Below are 22039 nucleotides of genomic sequence, written 5' to 3'. Positions count from 1 at the left end.
ACAGTTTCAGATTCTAAACACTAACGTTTTGTAGACCTGCCCATCTCCATTACTACTGCAAGTTACTCATTCAAGGTTTGCAGCCAGGTGGATTAATGAATTACCAGATCTTGCATAAAATGACTTGGCCTGACTTAAACAACTACTTTTTTATTTTCTTTCTCCTTTCCCTTTTTTGGGGGTAGGGGGCAGTCTTACAATTGGTGTTCATGGGCTCTAGAGAGAGTGAGCCCCCATTGGGTTTTTTTTTACGTAGCTTCTTTAAGGCTTCACTGCACTTTTTCATTCTTTCCTGAACTTCTACTCAGAAGCAGTTCAAGGAAGAGCAATCGGGCTGGTAGGGCAGAGGAGGAAGGAGACTCAGTAGTCAAATCCCGGGTGGCCGATGCCCTTCCCTGTGCCAAATCAGCATGATTTATCAGAGCCTTCTCTTCTGCACGGAGTTGAGAGTGAGTTCCATGGTCCTCACACAATATGCATAGCTGGAGCTCTGAACTTTGAAGGAAAGCCTCAGAGCTATTTGCAAAGTGCTGGTGCTTAGTGAATACTAAATTACATTTAGGAAATAGTCTACTGCTACCAGTTATACTTCATTTTTATTCTTGACACAGACACCTAAATCAGAGAACAGTAACATTTCAGAGATTATGGAAGCAGTTTGGGTATGTTCCAACACTATAATAGGATCAGAATTTTAAGGCCTTTTGTATTATTACCAATAGTCACTTAGTTTCTACTGCAGTGTACTTTGTAGGGAATTACAGCTTTTACTAAAAAGATTAAAATGCTATTATGCAAATGATTGCAGTATGTTATTATGTTTACAAATTAACATCCATGGCTCAACACACAAATTAACTAACTATTCTATCTGTGTTATTAAGGATTTAATAAAGTAACTGTTAATAAAAATGAATAGCTTAGAACTTTAGTAGAAAACAATTGTGATTTAACACATGGAACTCGAGCATTGTGTTTAATGTTCTAGGTGATATAATGGCAAAATAAAATTGAAAAAAGCACATAGAAAAACCAGAACTGTGTGAATAGCAGAGCTGCTTGCCTGAGAGGCTGATGAACGTGAACTAAATAGCTTCAGGCTACAATGTACAGTGGGCAGCATAGCAATAAATCTAAGCAAAGCACACAAAACATTTTCTATTAATAAATAGTTCATTGAAATGATAATTACCCTCCATTACATGTTTGATATGTTCCATACACACAGAGAATACTTAACATTATTCTAAAATGGATCTCAGAGCAAATTTTGCTGTGGCGAATGGGATTTAGCTGCAGAATATCGCTGGGTGATAAAAAAGGAGAAGGCTAGGTTCAGACTAAGATGGCTTTACAAACAGGCTGCAAATTGCTATTCCTGGCTGTTCATAAGAGATCATAAAAGCAAGGAGATAAGAGCCGCCAAGGTCCCTGAGAAATGAATGTATGTGATTATGTTATCTTGTGGGTTGGATTTACTAGACAGACCGACAACACCTTCACTTGAGCCCAACAGGAAAAGTAGAAAGAGATACAGATTTTGGATAGCAAACTTTGTCAGAATAGGAAATTCCAAAGCACTGTAATTCAAATGTTTCAAAAGAGATCCAGGATTCCAGTCACTGACTTCTTTGCTGAATCTCAAAAAAGAAAGAGCTAGGGATATGACCTACTATTAAGCAAATAAAAGGAAACTAAAGAATTACAGGAACATCCTGGAGAACTGATTTTGTATTTCAAATATTTTGGACTCATGTTTCTTAATTCTCAAATAAAGATGTTGAAGACTCCTAAGTCCACGAACAGTTAACTTTTTAGGTCTCCCTATTGAGGGCTTCTAACTTGAACTTCTAACTAGGAATATCTGGATGTACTGAAGAAACGTACAAGCAGGGAGGAGACCTGAGTTGGTCAAGGTTGGTGCCCTTGCATACAATGCAAGCAATTTATTTTGTTGCAAATAGCACTTCTGTTGTTGGGGAACTATTTATGCCAATTTTTGATATCTAGCTTTAGCAAGATGCCTGGTTCTTTCATTTCCTTCCACATGTGGATAAATTGTGTTGTTCTTCACTCTTCCAAATTTGTCCTTGTTGAAGTGAACACTTACAAATTGGTTGAAGCTTGCTGAGAGAAAGAAAGGGATTTAGGGAAGAGGAAGAAAAAACCTGACCAAAAGCAGTTGCTATGACAGCTTATGATTTGATGGTTTGTGGCCTTGTCCTGTTCTCAGGCACCTGATCAAGAAAGTGGTACAATCCTGTTATGCAGACATTCTGGAAGTCTTGCCAACATTCACCTGACATGACCAAGGTTTAAAGTCCTTGCTGTAACTTTACAAAGCATAGTGAGAGTGTGTGCCTGTGTGTGTGCGTATACACTCACATTCTTTTTTTTTTTTTAAGGGAAAAAAGTGATCTTTGCCATAGAAGGGTGGTAAAATAATTAGTCCAGTAGACAAATGTCTTGGCCCATGTTTAAACAGAGCTTTAAGGACACAGTGTTCCCAAGAGTCACATATCTAAATACAAACCAGTGTCAGCTGCCATGCAGACCAAAATGTAATAGCCTGCTTTCACATAGGTCATCGTCAATCCATTTTGGTCGCAGTCACACTGCACATCTGTTTCTGCGAGCTGCAGCTTCTTAAGGTGGCATTTGGTCTTCATAAGAACACAAACAACCAAGCTATAAATTGCCACTGCTGGAGTTATTTTGAATAAGTGTATACTGTTTCATATTTATAATGGTGAGGCTTCATAATATTCACAGTGAATATATAACACCGATCAGTTCAACAAGCATGAAATTGTATGTTGTCAACTTGTCACATAAATAGAGTCATATTCTGGCTTGCGATAATGTTGAACTAACATTTTTTCCCCCAGAATTGTCGTGAGGGTCACAAAAAAGTGAGGAGGTAGCACTTCCTTTGGGTAGATAACCAGTCAAGGCTATTGTAAAGTTGATATTACTGTTGATGAGTCCCTTTTCTCCCCTCCCTTCGAAGCACTAGCTTTTCTTGGGTGAATGCTAATTGGCTAATCTGGTGTGTTTCTGCTGTCATCCAATGATATCATTTTCAGCTAGGACTTGGAGGCTTTTTTGGGTTGTGTATGTGTGACTAGCTTTTTTTTCTCCTTTAAAACGTCTTTTTTTTTTTTTTTTCTATTCTTGTAGTGCAAATCAGTGCTAATTGTCATGAAATTCTCTAACTATACTCTGGCAACCTTTCTTTTTGCCTTTTCACCCCAGTTAACTCTTAATTTATTACCAGAGAATTAGGAAATAGTGAAAGCTGGACGTTTTATTCAAACTTAGTTGAGATAGGTAATTTAAAGAGATACAGAAAAAAATTATTGAACCAAATTTGCACCTTGCTAAAAGGAGAAAGGACGAATGAAATGTGCTTGCCAATAGCTTGGGAGAAACTCAGAGACCAATTTCCACAGTGGCTGATATTTCTGCATCAGAGGCACAGTAGAAACTGATGCAAGTCTGTTTTCACTTTTGAGAAATTATTAGATGTGTTCAACCTTCCTCATCTTTCTTCCAATGGCCTGAAGACAAAAAGGCATTGCAATCTGTATTACCTGGTTAAGTTGCTAACTTCAACACCTCGAGGTAGTACTTTAGATTTTCTAAAGCACTATGCAATGTTATAGAGGATTATTACTAACACTTTTCTTTTCATCCCAAATCACTTGGGGTATAGCTGGTCCCATTTTCTTATGCAAGAACGAATCCACTGACCAAAGCTCTCGATTTCCAACTTTTGCAACATCTTCACATTTCTTCTTGCTTGTGGATTTTAAAAGTTCATCTCTCCTCTCACTGATTTACTTACCTATTCACAAAAATATAATTGTCATCCATTAGCATGCTTAGTGTCTGGCCATTTTAGGGAGATACGGTGGTTAAGAGTAAACCTAGTCCCTGACTCCATAAAGCTTTGGGTTAGTGATGAAGACAGGCCTTTTAAAATCAAGTAAGATAAGCTGTCTGTTTGAGGAAGTAGAGCAGGGAATTTCTTCATCTGTCTGTTACCTAGTTATCACTATCAGATAAATTCTGCCCTTCTCCTACGTATTGTCTTCAGAAATGCCTTCACTTTGAAATGGAATTCTGCTGGAGAGCATTTCTCCTAGCTAGAGGAAACTTCTATTCCAAACCAAGAGCCCAGGTATAAAGTCCAACAAATGTAGGGCAGTGGGCAGAATATTTGAAGTTGGAAGACCTGAAATTTATGATGTCCAACACATAGTGTATTAAAATAACAGTTTGCTCATTGGAGTTGCAGGGTGGCCAGGGGATGTGGAGGGGAAACAAGAGGAAGCCAACCCAAGGGAAGAGAATAAGACTTAGTGTAGAGTTCTTTCCCCCGTGCGCAATTCTGACCTGACCAGAATGTTGTGACCCTGGTGGAGTTTCTATGGGTGAGATCTTTTTGGTACCATTTTAGGTCCTTTGACCTTTCTATTTGAGAATGAGATTTCAGTCCAGCTGGAAGGACTGACATGCTTTTTTGCCTGTTGGAGACACCTGGTGTATGTGGCTTTTCTCTCTCTTGTATCCATCATCTCTAAGTGAGAGCTCCTTGCTTCGTGGGGTAATGCTATCCAGGGGCTGTCCTGTGCTCTTGGAAGAGGCATGTGCAGGAAGAATGCTACCGATCCCTTTCCTCTTCTCTCTGGAGGTACCAAGCATGACACCCCTGCCAAACCTTACTCAATTAGATCTCTTTCTGATTCCTATAATACTCTAGCTTAAATAACCTCTTCTCCTCAGTTCTTTCTGAGAAATTTATTTCTGCTTTGAAATGGCTCTTGCATAGGGGAAAAGTGCCTCTATTATAGGACTGCCCTTGGTTTGTCCATGGGCTTTGGCTTAAGGACATTAGCTTCCCTGGGTGCCATCTCATTTGCTCAGATGTGAAGTTAGAGCTTCTATATTCCAGACATAGTTCTCCTGGGTGTCCAGGGATTCTGTCCAACCCAGATTCTGTCCAGATATGTTCTCATGTCAGAATCCTCTTGTGTCTTGCCAGCCCATTCTTAGCGGGGACACCCTGCTCTCTCCTCTGAGCTGCATATGTCAGCCTGCATTTTTCATTTAGGCAATGCCGTTTGATAGGCAGGCTCACCTCCTATTCCCATTGGGGAAGAGTCTGGGCAAATGCCTGGAAATTTGAACACAGCAATGCCGTATAGGATAAGTGACTTCTTTTCCCTGCTGGTCCCCAATTCCAGGGCTCTGCATGCAGCAGATTTGAGAGTTACATTAGGTCACAATGCCACTGTCTAGCTCCTTTAATCCTATAACCCGGCAATCCCAGCAATGCAGCTGAGGTGGCTGCCCCTGTCCTAAAGGAATTTGTTTCAGTTTCTCCTGGGAAAAAATCTAGTCTGGACCACTTTGCAACATTTGTTCAAACTGAAAATTCTGACAAAGACATTCTGTCCACAAAGAGCCAACGAATGTTCTGTGTTTTGATACATTTGGAGGTTACAAAATGTTGCCTGGTCTTGGCAGATAACTGAGTATGGGGACCCACAGAGTACAAGCCATGCCCTGTTTAATTTGTCTTTCAGTGGCAAATGTGTTTCTTCTGTGAGTCAGCAAAAGTGATGATACCCTCCAACAGGACTGTGTGACCTCCCTGCTGCTTTTGTGGTATAGAAAAGAAAAAAAAAAAAAAATACCATGAATACCACTTTTTTCCTTTAGTTGCTGGTTTATTTTTATTTCCAGCTACATGTTTTATAGTTGAAAGAGAAGATGTATGTTCCGTAGATAGTATGCCTTTTTATGGTTATTTAAGCGTTTTTATAGTTATTTTTATAATTCATACTGGAAAGCCTAATTTCTGGAGCCATTAACAATTTAGGATTCTTAATTTTCTGAAACATAGGTGAGAAGCACACTGTTTTTAAAAAGTCTCTGAGAAGCCAAACTAGATTCAGAAAAATTCCCTCAAACAGAACACATTTTATTCCCAGATACACTTCTTCACTCCTCACTTACCACTTGCTTCCTTTTGTTTTACTTATGATTTAAACGAAGCTGATTGTCCAATGTTCTATCTGATATGTAATGTTTTATGAGCACATGCGGCATGAGAAGAAATGGTTTAGAAAATTAACGAAATGGTGATGATAAGGAGATTATGGTAAGCAGTGACAACTGACCAAAACAGACAAGACTACAAACTACAGAAAGTCGACAAACCCTGAAAATATGACAGTCTGGGGCCTTTTAGTTTGAGAACAGATAATCCTATATTTCTCAATAGGTCTATATGGTCATTTTGCAATAACAGACAGTGCTACCAAAATCAATGCTCGTAATTGTTAAAGCGGGGAAAATATGTAAATGATTTGAAAATATTTCCATGAAAAAACTTTGATAAAAAGTTTGGTGCTTAAACAAGTTATTTGATTTATTCGCACAAGTGCCTAGGTGGATTAAAGCCTGATGATGTGAGGAAATAGGTGAGGCATATATACAAACACACACACATACACACACACACACACACACACACACACACCCTGTTTTAGATCTTACATATTTTAATGGAGTTTGGATATTATCCTGTAAGTGTTTTCTGTGTAGACTTTGATAATAAAGAAGAAAATGCTCTATGAAATATCGAACTTCATTTTATAATCTGTTAGATTACATCTTCCCTTAAAAATACAACTATTGAAATTTTCTTGAATAAAAAGACCAATGATTTCTTTTTTCTTATCAATAGCAAAGCTTTTTGGCTGCAGGGACATTGGTCAAGACAAATACAGCTCAGCAGAGTTATCATTAAGTAAGCAATTTCCCACGTTACTTTAGAATGAAATCGCTTTTCTCCTTTATGGCTTTCCATATTTATTCTACTCAGTCTTCAAATAAACCACCACCCCAGCAATGTACAACTCACTTGCAAATACTCATTTGGAACATACGAAATTGTAATATCAGTACTGAGACTAACCCCCGTCCCCCATTTTGCCTGGAGACCCTTAAACAACCTTAGAGCTTGCAAAACAATCATTAAAATGTGCTACTTGGTTTTGGATAAAGAATTTCAGATAATGTACAGGGTTAGGTTTCCTAAATTTAATTTCTGTCTGAAAAGCCAGGGAATGCTCTAGCTGAATCTTCTTTATCCAAACTTTTTTGACTGACTCTGGCACCTTTCACCTGCAAATGCGCAGCTCCAGGTTCTCTATATGGACCCAGAGCCTTGGTTAGGCCATGACCCTTCATTAATATTCAAACTTTGGCAATTTCAAAGAATGCTGTCCTCCTTGACCACTGTGAGCCATCCAGCTCCCCTGGCACTTTCTCTCATGCTTATCCTTTGTATGAAGACATTTGTGTCTTTCTTCATGTCTCTTTCAGGAGTAATTCTTCCCCTTGTTCAAGTTTTTCCTTTCTCTTTATGGCTGTCATAATAGCCCCTGATAGAGTCAGGCAGCCATGACCCTGTCCATCACTCACCTGCAAGCTATTCTTGAACCACTGGATGGTCCCTGAGTGACCAGATTAATTGCGCCGGTGGTGAGCCTTTTCACCTGACCTTTCATCCAGTGACATAAAAGCTGATTCCAGGCTGTGAGCAAGGCTGGCTGCCCTGCCATCTCTGTGCCCTCCATGAAGCCAAGCAATGGAAAGGAAAATATCCATGCAAATTAAGTGATAGAATAAGGTGTGCAGTTGGGGGTTATCCAAGATTAAATCTGTCTTCCTTTGAGTGCCATTGGAAATAAGTCTTAAAGAATGAGAACCCAAAAGAAACTTTCCACAGACACCATTTCCATAAACAGTATTGTCACAATGTGCTATTTTAAAGACTGTTGTTTTGGTCTGTGTTTAAATGAAGCCTTTACCAGGCACAGAATAAACTATTAAGTCCCTAAATTTAGGAAGGCATGTGTGGCCCTCTTTGTCACAAAGTAAATTTTTGTTGTCACATGTGCAAAAGAGTATGTTTTTCTTTCATTAAGGCCTTTGAATCGTGGTCCAGCTTTCTAGGTAATAGCTCTTCGGCTAAATCTCTCGAGGTATATTAGAAACTGCGTGAGGGAGAGAGGGACCTCATCATCTCCTCAGTCCTTAGCACAAAGCTATGCACATTAAAACTCTCTCTAGTTTCTGTTAATGGATGGGTTTACAGGGGCTCTACCAAATTCAGAAAGAGAGAAAGAGAATATAAAATGACCTTCCCAGCCGTTCAGACCAATCATGCTGAAAATAAGACATATCAAATATCTGAGAACACGTTCTCCAAGATATGGTTTGCAAACAGAGCCAATGGTGACAGCAGTATGCTGTGTGTCTGCCAGAGTGTCTGTGAACTTACCTCCTAACTCACCTACAAGACTTGCTCTTCAGATTACGATATGTGAAGTTGGGTGGCATTTGGCTGTGTCAAGCCAATGTGTGTCGGCAGGTAAAGGTGCCGCTATACGTTTACTGAAGACATAGACTATTTACTCTTCTCTCTCCCACAAGAGGAAACATTTCCAACACTCAATGAAGAGCTCAGGAATAGGTATGTACTGGGGTTCCAGAGCATGAAAGTAGCTGTGCCTCTGTTCAAGGAATCAGCTGTTCTCAGGGAGTTCATGAAAATGCATGGCCACGGCTTCCTAACACGCTGTTCCCAACACTGTGCCGGTATTTCCTGGCTGGTTTTGACCCTCTCAATGAATTCAGACGTAACATTTTTTGCAACTGTTTTTTTTGTTGTTGTTGTCGTTCTCTCGTTTACAATTGTAATGAAAACAATTTACCACTTGTGGAAGAGTGATTGCATGATTGCACAAGTTTACTGTGCCGTACTTGTATCGCAGGTACCTTAGTTTTGGAAGAATCAAGCACAGGGACTAGAAAGAAATCCTGGGCTGGGGAATGATGAGTGATTTCTCAAGGCATTCAGATCTTTCAGAACTTGTGAATGATTCGGGCCTTACTTTTGTTTATAGTCTGTGATCATTGGAACCAGGATGCAAAAATAGCAAAGAGAGGATCTCCTTCACCTTAATTTCCTGCCTTTTTCTGGTGTCTGTAATACAGTTGAGAATATGGACATCTTTGCTCTTTTAGCAAAAGCTTGCTGAGCTATATTTGTTAGAAGGGACCGTCTACCCAGTCTAGGATTTTAGTCTGACTTTCATGTTACAATTCAGTATCTTCCTATTCAGAATGTTCTAATGCAGAAACTGATTTGATTCATTCTTAAACTGACCCATTTGTCAACTATTTAAGGAGCAACAAGTACATGGCAGGCACTCATTTAAGTGCTCATAATACAAAGATGTTTTAAGTACATAATACCTATGACACAGAATTTTTCCTTCAGGAGCTGGTTGGCTAGTCAGAAAGACAGACTTCAGCAACTAATTATAAAAGAAGGGGATGCATTCGGTAGTAAAGTTAGGGATGAAGTGCCATGAAGACACAGACAGAGGAGTAAACATGTCTGTGCAAAGGGTGAGAAGAGAGGAAATTTGATAATTATTGGTAGTTTTTTTTTTAACTTGTGAGTCTTCAATCAGTCAGAAGTTAAATATCTTCTTTTTTATTTATAAAACTTAGCAAACTGCACTTTCCACTTCTTCGGAGGAAGACAAGAGAAAGAAAACACCTAGTAGGTTCTTAATAACATTTGAAAAATAAATTTGCCTTCTAACAAGTCCCATCTACATTGCACTCTGCAGTCCAATGGCTCATTAGTTTTTAACAAAAGCAGTGCAGCTAAATGAGAAGGATTCTTTAGTCAAGCACCCCCGGGCGGTATTTCTGAGAGCAAATGTGACAAATAGAATCAGAAATGAATTAAATAGTCAGCTACAGCAAGCCAAGCTAGGAAAAAAAAAAAAAAGCTCTGAAATGACCCAAAATGGAAACATATTACAGTTATCTGCATTCACAGTACAGAACAAGTTTGGTCGTATTTAAGATAATTCTCTAGTGCCTGCTATTTTTAGCTCAAGGGTAAGCTCCTCTAAGAGTCTTTCAGCATTGCATCCCTTTAACCTGGCCTAACAAACTAAGCCAATAAGCTGTCTGATTTTCCTGGTCCGTCAGGGAGGAAGAGAGATAGCTAAAACAAACCATTTGCAGGGAAAATGTTCGGCCTATCTTGTATTAAGAGCTTTTTTCATATAGATTTTTAAAACATCCCAATATTAAGTGTTGCCTGTCAGAGACCAAAATGTCAAGCTTTGCTGTTTTGAAATTGTAGGCTCATGGTTATAAAAAGAGGATTTTATAGGCCTAGCCTAATGGAAATAAACATTACTCCATTACCTTCAGTAAAACCAAATCTTTACAGTTCAAGCTATCGTTATTAATGTCTATGAGAAGAAAGAAATGTTTCTAGGACTTTATTTATTTATTTTTTTAGATAAAGAAAGACCGGCGAGCTGTACGATCGCAAATGAAAGTTTTCTTAAAGCTTTCTCCTTAGTGACTTTGCAGTGTGTAATTTAAAAGCAGAAAGCAAAGAAAATGCAGTTTTAAAACACTAGGCTGGCTATTCCTGGTATCTTTCTTTCTTACATATTAACAACTCTTTGTGAGCCGATTGCTCTGTCAATTCTTGTCTGTCTGTCTCTATATATAAACAACTTCATCAACTCTTTATTGTTCACCGCCTTCTAAGTGCACATGTGCGTGTGTGCATGTGTGTGTGTGTGTAGGAATAAGTGTGGTTTTTCTCAGTTTAAGCCACATAAACGCATGTGTGGATTACAACACTTAACAATATACTAGTTTCCACTTATTTCATCAGAAACAATGCTGCTGATCATCAAAGTTTTTTAAGACTGTTCTCAGGCTGACCAGTTTACCTACGTTCTGAAGCCTGCATTTGCCAATTTAGTGTGGAATAGGTTTCAGCCACAGATGCCACCTGTGAGGCAATTAATCACCAGGTATTTCTTGAGCTCATATTATTATGTGCAAGGTGTTATACCAGGTGCAGTAAGAGGTGGAAAGGTGTCTAACACAAGGCCTCAGTCCTCAAGGAGACTTATCACTGAACTGCAGAAATCAGATACACATGTTGATAGAATGTCACTCGAGGAAATTTAGGACATTATAGAGCTCCAAATGTGTCCCAGACACCATGCCTAGGTCTTCTGTCTTAATAAGTCTGATTCTACCTGAATTACCAGCCTTCTCATAAACATTTTATTGGGGCCCTGTTAAGTGTCAGTTGCTACCCTTGGTTATGCATGGTTTCTGTCTTCCCACAGATGAGGAACTTAGGAATAGTATTTAATCAGAACTCAGATTTCCTGGTTCCTACTGCTTTTCCTCCGTGTCAGAGATGAAATGGGTATTTTCTATTAGGAATCCTCAGAAACACTGGCCAGTCACATTGCCATGTTCAAGGATATATTTGCTTGACTGAGATGCTCCATTGATGGTTAAAGGATCAAATTTTGACTCTGTTTTCTTTTGGAGGCAGAGTCTCTCTCTGTCTCCCAGGCTGGAGTGCAGTAGTGTGATCTTGGCTTACTGCAACCTCTGCTTCCCAGGTTCAAGTGATTCTCCTTCCTCAGCCTCTTAAGTAGCTGGGATTACAGGCAAGCACTACCATGCCCAGCTAATTTTTTTGCATTTTTAGTAGAGACAGGGTCTCACCATGTTGCCCAGGCTGGTCTCGAACTCCTGAGCTCAGTCAGTTCACCCACCTCCACCTACCAAAGTGCTAGGATTACAGGCATGAGCCACCGCGCCTGACCAGTGGTGCCTATTTCTGCAGAGAACTGCTGGTATATGCCTTGCAGCTGCAGTCTGCTACCAATGAGGTCTTTGGTGCTTTGCAAGCTTGCTGCTGATCTTTAGTCCTCTTTAAGGATGGCTGTTAATCTTTAGCACAAGGCTGACACTGCAATACAGCACACACCAGGTTGCCTAACTTCTTGTTTGTGTGCTCCCAGTGATCGGAAACCAGTTTGCTGTTTCCCCCACAAACCACAAGCTTTGGGGTCATTGTCTCTATCTGTCCTTTGTTCTCCATGTACAGTCTGCTGCTAAAGACTTTCCTCTTGTTCTTTGGTGCATATTCCCCATCTTCCTCCATCATTTCCTTTGAACATTCACTAACTCGTACTTAGATGATTTAGCCTTCCTCTGCCCTGTCAGTGTTGCTCCCTGCTACTACTCCTGAAGGTATCCTCTTCCACACATACATTACTTGATTGTTAAATCAAACGTTATTTTTTTTTTCAGCATCTTCTGTGTACCTAGAATTTTGCCAGAAACCATGATATTTAAAGACCAAGTATATGGACTTGAGATTCCCTTCCTTTGGGGATGCACAGCTGTATTAGGAGGCAAGACTTACCCAGGTGACACAATCAGACAATGGGTAAAATGTGGATAGTCACTGGACAAAGCCCTGTTCTAGGCACCATATGAATACAAAAGACAATGAATTAGCCCCTGCCTTCAGTGTCCTCAAAAACTAAGGAAATGTGAGCATTGGCATGATATTAACAAACTACTCTAAGAGTTTTAGAGGTGGGAAGAGATCTATAAAACCTATGTGTGAAGAGAGAAGCTAACCTGGTGGAGGTTGCCTTTGAAATAGATCTTCAAGGCTGGGCACAGTGGCTGCCAATCTGTAATGCCAGCACTTTGGGAGGCTGAGGAGGGTGGATCACCTGACATCCAAAATTCGAGACCAGTCTGGCCAACATAGAGAAACCCTGTCTGTACTAAAAATACAAAAATTAGCCAGGCTTGGTGGCATGTGCCTGTAATCCCAGCTACTGGGGAGGCTAAGGCAGGAGAATTGCTTGAACTCAGGAGGCAGAGGTTGCAGTGAGCCGAGATTGTGCCACTACACTCCAGCCTGGGTGACAGAGCGAGACTCCGTTTCAAAAAACAACAACAAAAAAGAAATAGATCTTAAGATATAGAGAGATTTCCATGGACAGAGAGGAAATGTAGGTATTTTAGACATTAGCTTTTATCTCATTATTATTTTGACACATACGTATCACCTACTGTGTGCACGGATTTATGACAGGTGTTGGAATAAAAAACTGAATAAGATAGAGACAATGTTATCAACAAGGCAATAATGGTGAGGAGAGACCAAGTGATGGTTGGGGACTGATCTAGAAAGTAGATACAAGTCAATAGAATCTTGGAATTGTACTAATTTAATTTGAGGGGAGATTTCACCTAGCATGCTCATTTCACAATGGAGAAACTGAGGTCCAGGCGTGCGAAGTGACTTGCATAAAGAATAGCAAGGTTAAGTCAGGACAAGCAGAAAGAAGACAATATGTGGTTTGTTAGAGACTAGGGACTCTTAAAAGTTATCTGGTGGCATCAGCAAAGAAAGGTTATCTTAGAGCTTGCAGGGAGGGGCCTGGTGAGGAAGCTTCTGAGGTTTTCAAGCTTGAGGTAATAGAGCTTGAATTAGGGGGTGATGGTGATAATGAAAGGAAGGAATGCATGTGGGAACCTTTGTGAAGGAAGGATCAATAAAGACTGTTATCATATTAAGTGATAGTTTGGATGTTGTGGTAAACAAAGAAGGGAGGGAAAATGGCTGTGGTTTCAAGCTTGGGTGATTTGGAGAATTTGGTCTCAGTTAACAAAAATAAGAGAATCAGAAGAGGGCATGTTTCAGGGAAGGCGCAGAGAGGAAGGATTGGAGTGTCACATGCAGATTGTAAAGCAGGTGGTTTGGCTGCTCTTGGAAGGAAGTCCCTGAACAAAGTAGGGTGATGGAGCTCTGGAGAAGTCATGGAGGGCTTGATAAGGAGGGGTGTCCTCAAGGCAAATAAACCTTGTTTATTTGGCAAATAAACTGGAGGAAAGATTTCAGGGATCCCCTTTTGTTCCACATAGTAAAGATTTTTCTTTTGCTTTAAGGTTGATAATGTGCTAGGAGTCTTCTTGCCAATAATAATAATACTATGGTAGCTTTGGGCATGCCCAGCACATTTAACAATGGTAAAAACATAGTTTTATAAAGTTTAATTTTTAAAAAAATTTAAAATACTAGCCTCATCTAATTCTCATAATCACCATGATGGGTTGCAAGTGCTACCTCATTTTACAGTTTGGAAAGTGACACTTAAATAAGTAACTTGCCCAGGGCCAAGATATAGAAAGCAACCAGAAGAGCTAAGATTGCCTAACTCCAACAGTTAGGTTTGTAATCACTCCCTTCTACTGCCTCCCAATTAATACCTCTATTGCCAGGCACTACGCTTCTCATCCCCACCTACTCCCAGCGTCTTTCAAATTTTCCAAATGCCTGGAATTATTTCTGTCTCCTTGTTTTCAGTTCTCCCTAATTTTAAAATCACAGGAATCTCTCAGATTCAGGAAGTGTTCCCTGATTAATTCCACCTCTACCTAAACAGCTAGCAGAGCCTTGACCTGACTTTGTCTGAATAGATTTTGTATTATTTAGTGGAGAGATCAGCCTGAATCCATTCCGCCACAGACTGGTCAGCAGATCAGTTCGTGCCCTACTGACCATAGAGTTGTAGACACTTCCATTTGCAGATGCTTGTACTTAAAGTTGTATATTAGAATTGTGAAACTAGGCACTGTTTGTGACATTATTCATCCTCAGTGTGTATGTGGTTGATACTTGTCGACTGATTGACTAAGATTTTTGTTGGCATTTGGTTGAGAAGGAAGGCAATTACAAAGTATTGATAATGCATCTTAAACTTAGCTTTAAAGTCTTTTATTAAACTCCTGGGCATGTCTTCGTACTAAATTCAGTAGAATATGCCTGTTAGATAAGTCTCCTGAGAGACAAGTTTAGTGAGGAATATAACTCTTTTTAAAATGCAATGGAATATAAGTATATTTCCCCAAATAAACAATTTTTTACAAATTGCACTTAACTCTGATCATTCCCCTTCCTTTAGTGGGCAGCAAATCATTTTGCATTTGTAGTTATGTATTTTTCATAAATGTTTTGGCTGTTTCTTGTCCCTGGGCTAAAAAAGTTAAACTATGCCTCATTCATCTTTTTTTCTTATATGCAATCCCTTGCACATAATAGGAGCTCAATAAATACTTAAGACTGCATGTTGTTCTCTCACCTACATTATAAGCAGGGATGATGGCTTTCATTTCTTTTGGTTCCTGTGTTCTCCTAGCAACTCCTTAGTTTCTAGTTCAACATCATGTCCATAAAAGGTACTCAGTAGCTGGTGAAGGAAGGAATTAATGAATGGCATTTAACTTGTGATTTACTAAACCAAATTGGAAGTTTTTTTAGGGGACTGGGAAAATTACCTGGGTAACATGAGCTGTTGAGCAGCTTCCAGGCTGGGTCTGGTGACTGCATCAAAATCTTCAGATACGTCAATAATTCCATTTCAGCATGTTCATTCTTTGCTTTGAATAATACAGGTTTTTGTGCATTGATGTTTAAGATAAAGTGGTGCCTATTTTGCATTTCTGGTTATGTTTACAAAACAGTGTTTTATTGCTGTCTAAACATGAGAGTGCTCTCAACCACTCCCACTGTAGCACACTGAGAAAGGGCTGTTATGTGTCTTTGCCCTTAGTTTGAAATATGTTGTACTTAGAGGTCATAGTGTTCTGGTTTGGGTAGCAAATTATTGATCAGGGTATTATGGTAACAGCTGTACTGCTGATTGGATGAAGATAAATATCCAAGCATGCAACTGGTATTACCTAGCATTATTGTTTTTCCTAGGAGCCTAGTCATCCCATGGGGGCTTTGTAAGAATGGTCAGAAGGTAAATATTACCAAGAGTCTATTAGGCAGAGTGCAAGCCAGTAGTACCCAATTCTCTCCATTCATCACTATTTGGATTCTGGCCCTTGTGTTTTTCTGCATTCATCTTTTGACTCTTTATTTAATTTTCTTGACTTTTTAGAATTTTTCTGTCATTCTTCACTTCTTTTGCTTCTTACTGAGGTATTTATTTTTTGAAGGATTATGAGGAAACAATAGCACTGCTTGTAATCTCTCTGCTATTGAGTTTAGCAGTGCTACCTCTGCTGTCAGAGACTTTTTTTAAAAAAAGTTATTTGTTACTGTATATATTTAAGATATAGAACATTATGTTTTAATTTACATATACATGGTGATGATTACCACAGCCAAGCAAATGAGCATATCTATCACATAGTTTTTTTATTTTTTGTGGTAAGAGCACCTAAAATCTAATCTCTTAGTACAATTTCAGAATCTAATGCAATGTAATTAACTATAGTCCTCATGTAGTACATTGGATCTCTAGATATATTCATCCCACATAATTGCAACTTTGTACACTTTAACCTTTATCTCCTCATTTCTTCGCTCCACCCCTAGCAACCATTATTCTATTCTTTTATTTTTTGTTTTTTTTTTTTTTGTTTTTAAGATAGGGTGTCTCTTGCTCTGTTGCCCAGGCTGGGTGCAGTGATGTGATCATTGCTCACTGCAGCCTCAAACTCCTGGGCTCAAGCAGTCCTCCCATCTCAGCCTGCCAGGTGGCTAGGACTACAGGTGTGTGCTACCACACTTGGCTAGTTTGTAAATATTTTGTAAAGACAAGGTCTCTCTATGTTGGCCAGGCTGCTGTTGAACTCCTGGCCTCAATCAGTCCTCCCACGTAGACCTCCCAAAGCACTGATTATAGGATTGAGATACCATGCCCCATCTTCTACTCAGCTTAATTGTCTAACTCAAAAACCCTTTTTCAGGTCCCCAATCTTCTTGAATTTTCTGTGCTACTTGAATATTCCTTGTTGACTAGGCTACAGTAATTTTTTTTCCTCTTTTTTGGTGTTATGTTTTAAACATTTTGAGTTTTTGTTAATGTTCCTCTTTGCCGTCTCCCAATTTCCTTCCCTCTTATTTGAACACATCTTTTCTCCTTCCTTTGCTAAAAGATCCTAAAGGTACCTTCCCCTTACACTTACAGCATTCAGGCCAACTACAGATAACTGGACAAGCCAGAGATCATGTCTGACATGGCTCCCTAGTGGTGGTGTGTCTGAATGGGTTGGCATCATCTTTAAGAATCTTCCGGCCTAACTTGGGACTGACATTTTAAGCATTAAAACCATTCACTAATTAACGAAGGCAACTTAAAGAAGAATAGTTTTTGGAATGATGCTTGAGTTTTCTATTACTACATTCCCTGGGAATATTCCCTGGAAAGGTTATAGAGTTGATAATGTATTTGAATCATGTACTGGAATGGGCTAGTATTAAAAGTTATAATACTATTTTAATTTATATTTATAAACATATTTATTTGTATTATGTAAATTTATATTTACTAATTACCTTAATTGTATTTATATTTAATTTATTTTACAAAATATAAATATAAATTTATACTTTAAATCTATATAATTTATATTTATGTAAGTATATATTTATATACCTTAATCTGTATTTATATTTCAACTCACAGAGCCAGTTCATACAACCTGTAGTTATTTTTTCTGTCTTTTTAGAAAGACTAAAAGGCAAATATTCTGCAGTATGGAACTGAGTCTCCAAGTTAAGAGGCTTGCCAGGTCATAGCTATTAATGACAAAGGTGATATTTGACTCTCAATTTCCTACCTTTCTGAATATCAGACAGACTTCCAATTATAACATATCATCTCTATATGGCATTTTCCAGGACTTTCTTAAGAGTCTTCAAAAACCCAAATGAGGGCCATATCTCTACTTCACAATGAGGAAACCAGGACTCAGAGGGTTTTGCCCAAACTCCCTGAGGTCAGCAACCCTCTCTTTTTTTTGTATCCCAAGAACCTAAAGGCAATGGTAGCAAGATGGTCAGGAGACTGGGCCCTGGATTCAGACATGCCTGCCTGTCAAATCTAAGCTCTACCACTGACTTGCAGTAGGACCATGAATATCTTTCTTCTTTTGTAAAATAGTGCCTGCCTCACAGTTATTTATTCATTCAGCAAACATTTACTGATCACCTATCATGTGTGAAAATGTTCTAGGAATATAGTAGTGAACAAGGGAGTAAAAAATATCCTGCCCTCCTGGGGCTTCTCTTCTAGTTGGTTGTTGTTAAAGTTAAATGAGACAATGCATTGAAAATCCTTGCACAGTGCCTAGAACAGAGCAGGTATTCATTTTGACAAAATTAAGACAAAGTCTGCAAACACCTGGAAGTCATAGCATTTGCCTTTCATTGCATCTATAAAGATAATAAATGTAATATTAACAAGTCCTTTACTTTTCCAAGAACTATTTCATTCCATGGAAAGCACTCAGTATTTAGGCATCATATTTGTTTTTATAATTTAGATTCTTAGGTTGCAAACAACAGAATGAAAAACAAAGAATCAGCTCTAACTTCCTTAAGCAGAAAGGCAAAAGGATATGTATGGCTGATGGAATTGATGAGAGGGTGTTGAACTAGGCTTGGCAAATAAAAGATCTGGAGCCTGGGAGCCAAATTGCAAGAGGATTCTCATCACGATTCAAATTTCAATAGGTTTTCCCTATTCTGTGCTAGCCCTGGAGTGGTGAGAATAGAGTGAGGCTTTTGCTTACTGGCTCTCAGTGTGTATCCAGTGAAGAAGGGATAATTCCGATAATTCTGTGAAGGGAAATTGTGGTGCATCTACAAATCTATTGGGCAGTCAAGAAACAACCCGTGACAGCTTTGAGGTCTTAAAGCTGGATGAGTTATATTGTCAGCACAAAATGCTTGACATTAAGTAAAGGAATGGGGTTCTTGTTCCCAACTAAACAGTGGGAATTCTACCACCCAGTGGCTATCCTCTGCAATTCCATGAATTGAAACTAGTGCTTATGATTTAGTTAATTTTTGCTTTTGGAACATAAGTAAATATATATTTATCTGCATATATATGTTCATATATATATACATACATGCACTAAATGTATTTTATGAAACTTCATCTCTGGCTTTATTTGCCAAATGTGAGTCCTCCATCTTGTGGCTTCTGCATCTCTTTGGCATTTGTCACTATGCACTCAGTGCCTTTTATATTGTCACAGCAATTCCAGAAACACTTACAGAACACCAGTGATGAGCATCTTTTGTAAGTCCAGTGGTATGCTGGCTTGGGAATATGGAGAGACCTGTTACGTTACCTTCTATAATTACATACATTTGCCATCCCTGAGAAATCATTTATGTGTCTCTGCCAAGAAACATTAACCTTTCTGTTTTTTAAAGTTTTCAAATAATATATGTAGAAATAATATAAGGAAAGTGCATAGTTCAATGCTTGCACTTAACTGATAGTCAATAAATGATAATTTGTAGGAACACTCCAATACCTTGAACTTCCTGGATAGCTCTGTAAAACCAAAAGTGTCCTTGGGAACAAAACTGTGCATGAATGCTGGTCAAGATTCAAATTCCAGGGGGAGAGTGTTCAACAGCCTGCCCCTGGGCTCTGTGCCAGCCTCTTGGTGATGAAGGGAGAGTCGGGCTTCTGTTTATTGGCTCCCTAGTGTGTATTTAAGGTGTACCTTTAATCAAAGGTAAATTCCATGAGGGAGGGGCTGTGCCTATTTTACAGGTCACTCTACCTTGCATGTAGCAGTTTCTAGCACATTATATGCTCCTAAGAAATATTTGTTGGAGAAATGATCAAACTGGGATTCTCTAGACAGGGGCTAAAGAGAAATGAGTAAGCTACTTGCTGAGTGGCTGTCATTAGTGCGTAATTTTCAAAAGCAATCATAGAACAGGCAAGACGTTTAATCTCTGTCATGAAATGTAACCTTTAGAGGGAAGACAAGCAACCACAGTGTGACTTCTCAGAGTGTCCTGCAGCTTTGAGCATGGCCCGGGTCCCTCTCTGATCTGGCTGGTGAGAGCCAATGAACAAAGGCATTTTGTATGTGAAGGCAAACCACATTTAGTCAACAGTGTTTGCAGTGACTAATGAGTCCCTGAAAAGAAGACACCAAGAAGAAGGGGCCGACACTTCAGAAAATATCAGCACAGAAATTCCTTGCTTGGAATACTGGCAGTAAAAGTTCAGCATTTGGCACTTGCAGTAATTGCTGTCTGATTTTCTTTATGTTTGTGGTGGCACATTCTGGAAAGTCTGAAAGCTCAAGTTTATACTGTTGTAGCTCTATGGGGTGGGAATAGGAGATATACATGTTTTGTTTTATATTATAACTATAGCAACACATTTCCAAATGCCACACTTTTGATCCATGGTGGGAGAACCTGGGGAATAGTTCAATGTCAGGTGATTTCACATGACATAACACTAGTGCAATAATTTATTTATTCAATTATTGTTTATTGAGTATTTACTATATGTTGAGTCTGGTGACACTTTGTTTTTCCTGTGTTTAAATTTTATTGTTTTGTTCTGATGTAGTACATCCCTTCATGCAACTCTTTGCCAGCCTAATTCCTTATAACAATCCAGACTTCCCCTCCTACATCACTTCTCCCAAACCACCAACCCCCAGCACCCTTTCATAGCTTAGGTTCCTCTGATGTGTGCCCTGTAGCAGCTCTACATTCTCCCATGATTTCTCAATCTGTCTGTTTCTTATTTGTTCTGTCTCTCTTATGGGATGAGAAGCTATTTAAGGGTCTGGGCTTTGACTGTCACTAACCCAGTACCATTACTTAACTCAGTGTCTGAAACATAGTCAGTGCTTATTAAGGATATATTAAATGAATACAGAATACGGAATTAAATAAACCTGAAATTATTTTTTGGTGTACATCATACAGTGTACAACAGTAGGCATTTTAAGAAGCATCAAACGTAGTAGGTCCTTGCTTATCTCAAGAGAGCTTTCAGTTAACTCAATAATACTCATATATTCAACAAGTGCTTTCTGGATGCCAATTATTTTCCAGGTTACCATCTATTTGGAAGTAAAGGTAAGTATTTTAAAATATTAAAAGTCTTGACTGCTAAAAGGCAGATTTAAATAAGACAGTGGGGCGTCAGGGTCGCATGGGTGTATTAAGCTATTTTCATACTGCTGATAAAGACATAGCCAAGACTGGGTGATTTATAAAGAAAAAGAGGCCTAATGGACTCACAGTTCCACATGTCTGGGGAGGCCTCACAATCATGGCAGGAGGTGAAAGGCACATCTTACATGGCAGCAGGCAAGATAGAAAATGAGAGCCAAGTGAAAAGGCATTTCCTCTTCTAAAACCATCAGATCTCGTGAGACTTACTCACTACCATGAGAACAGCATGGGGGAGTTGTCCCCATGATTCAGTTATCTCCCACTGGGTTCCTCCCACATATGTGGGAATTACAGGACCTACAATTCAAGATGAAATTTGGGTGGGGACACAGCGAATTGTATCAGTGGGTGAGGGTATCACTCAGGCTGGTAAAGTATTTCAACCTAGTTTATATTGAAAAAAGGCCTTTCTTTTCCTTCCTTCCCCCTTTTTTCCCCTTATATCTTCTCATTCATCCATCTGGGATTTACCCAGTGTCTACCATATCCCAAGCATCATATTAGATACTTGGAATATAAAAATAAATGACACATCCCATCCCCAGGAAATATACAACAGTAAAAAGTTTTTTAAAGTTGAATCTTGCCTTTGAACCAAACAGTTTAGTACAATGCTTGTTTTCAGTATAAAAACTCACCTTTGTGGGACAAGGCTGTCTACATTTATAGTTCTTATTCCTTCTTTCAAGTTATGTTTCTTGGCCAAGTCTGTGGAACTGTTGGACTGTACGGCCTCTCAGTCAAGCCAGCCACAGCTGGGAGGCCATTGGAAACTTGTACGAATTTCTGGTAATTGGATAGGGCCATAATCAAGTTTTATATGAAGTCTGAATGTGCTGATGATGTGCCTTCATTCTCTAGGTCAGAGGGAAATTTTGGATGCCTTAGTACACCCAGAGGTTAGGAGAGGCCTTTTCTGAAATAGTTGCCAAAGGGATTTCCGTGACCAAAGTAACGTAACTATGCTAAAAATTCTGTGACCTGATAAGAAATCCGTTGCCTGGATTCCTGGCAACATTTCTTAAAACTAAAAATGATTCTCTCTTCTCAGAACTAACA

The 22039-nt window shown here is 39.1% G+C and overlaps 1 protein-coding gene across 7 annotated transcripts in view; it reads left to right on the top strand.

Annotated features, from left to right (window-relative positions):
• PPARGC1A (PPARG coactivator 1 alpha) overlaps nt 1–22039 on the top strand; it is a 685546-nt gene that overhangs the window by 600733 nt on the left and 62774 nt on the right. The window contains exon 1 of one of the 7 annotated variants that reach the window (XM_012472401.3): nt 8349–8551. The exons of the other annotated variants lie outside the window; for them this stretch is intronic. The gene's annotated coding sequence lies outside the window, so the exon portion shown is untranslated. Of the gene's footprint in view, nt 1–8348; nt 8552–22039 lie in introns of those variants that run through there. 7 annotated transcript variants of the gene reach the window in all.

This window comes from Aotus nancymaae, unplaced genomic scaffold (assembly GCF_030222135.1).
Source record: "Aotus nancymaae isolate 86718 unplaced genomic scaffold, 86718_ANA_hifiasm-v0.15.2.pri h1tg000006l, whole genome shotgun sequence".
NCBI classification, from domain to species: Eukaryota; Metazoa; Chordata; class Mammalia; order Primates; family Aotidae; genus Aotus; species Aotus nancymaae.
Note: the sequence above shows the minus strand (reverse complement) of the source record. Positions and strands in the feature narration are given on the sequence as shown.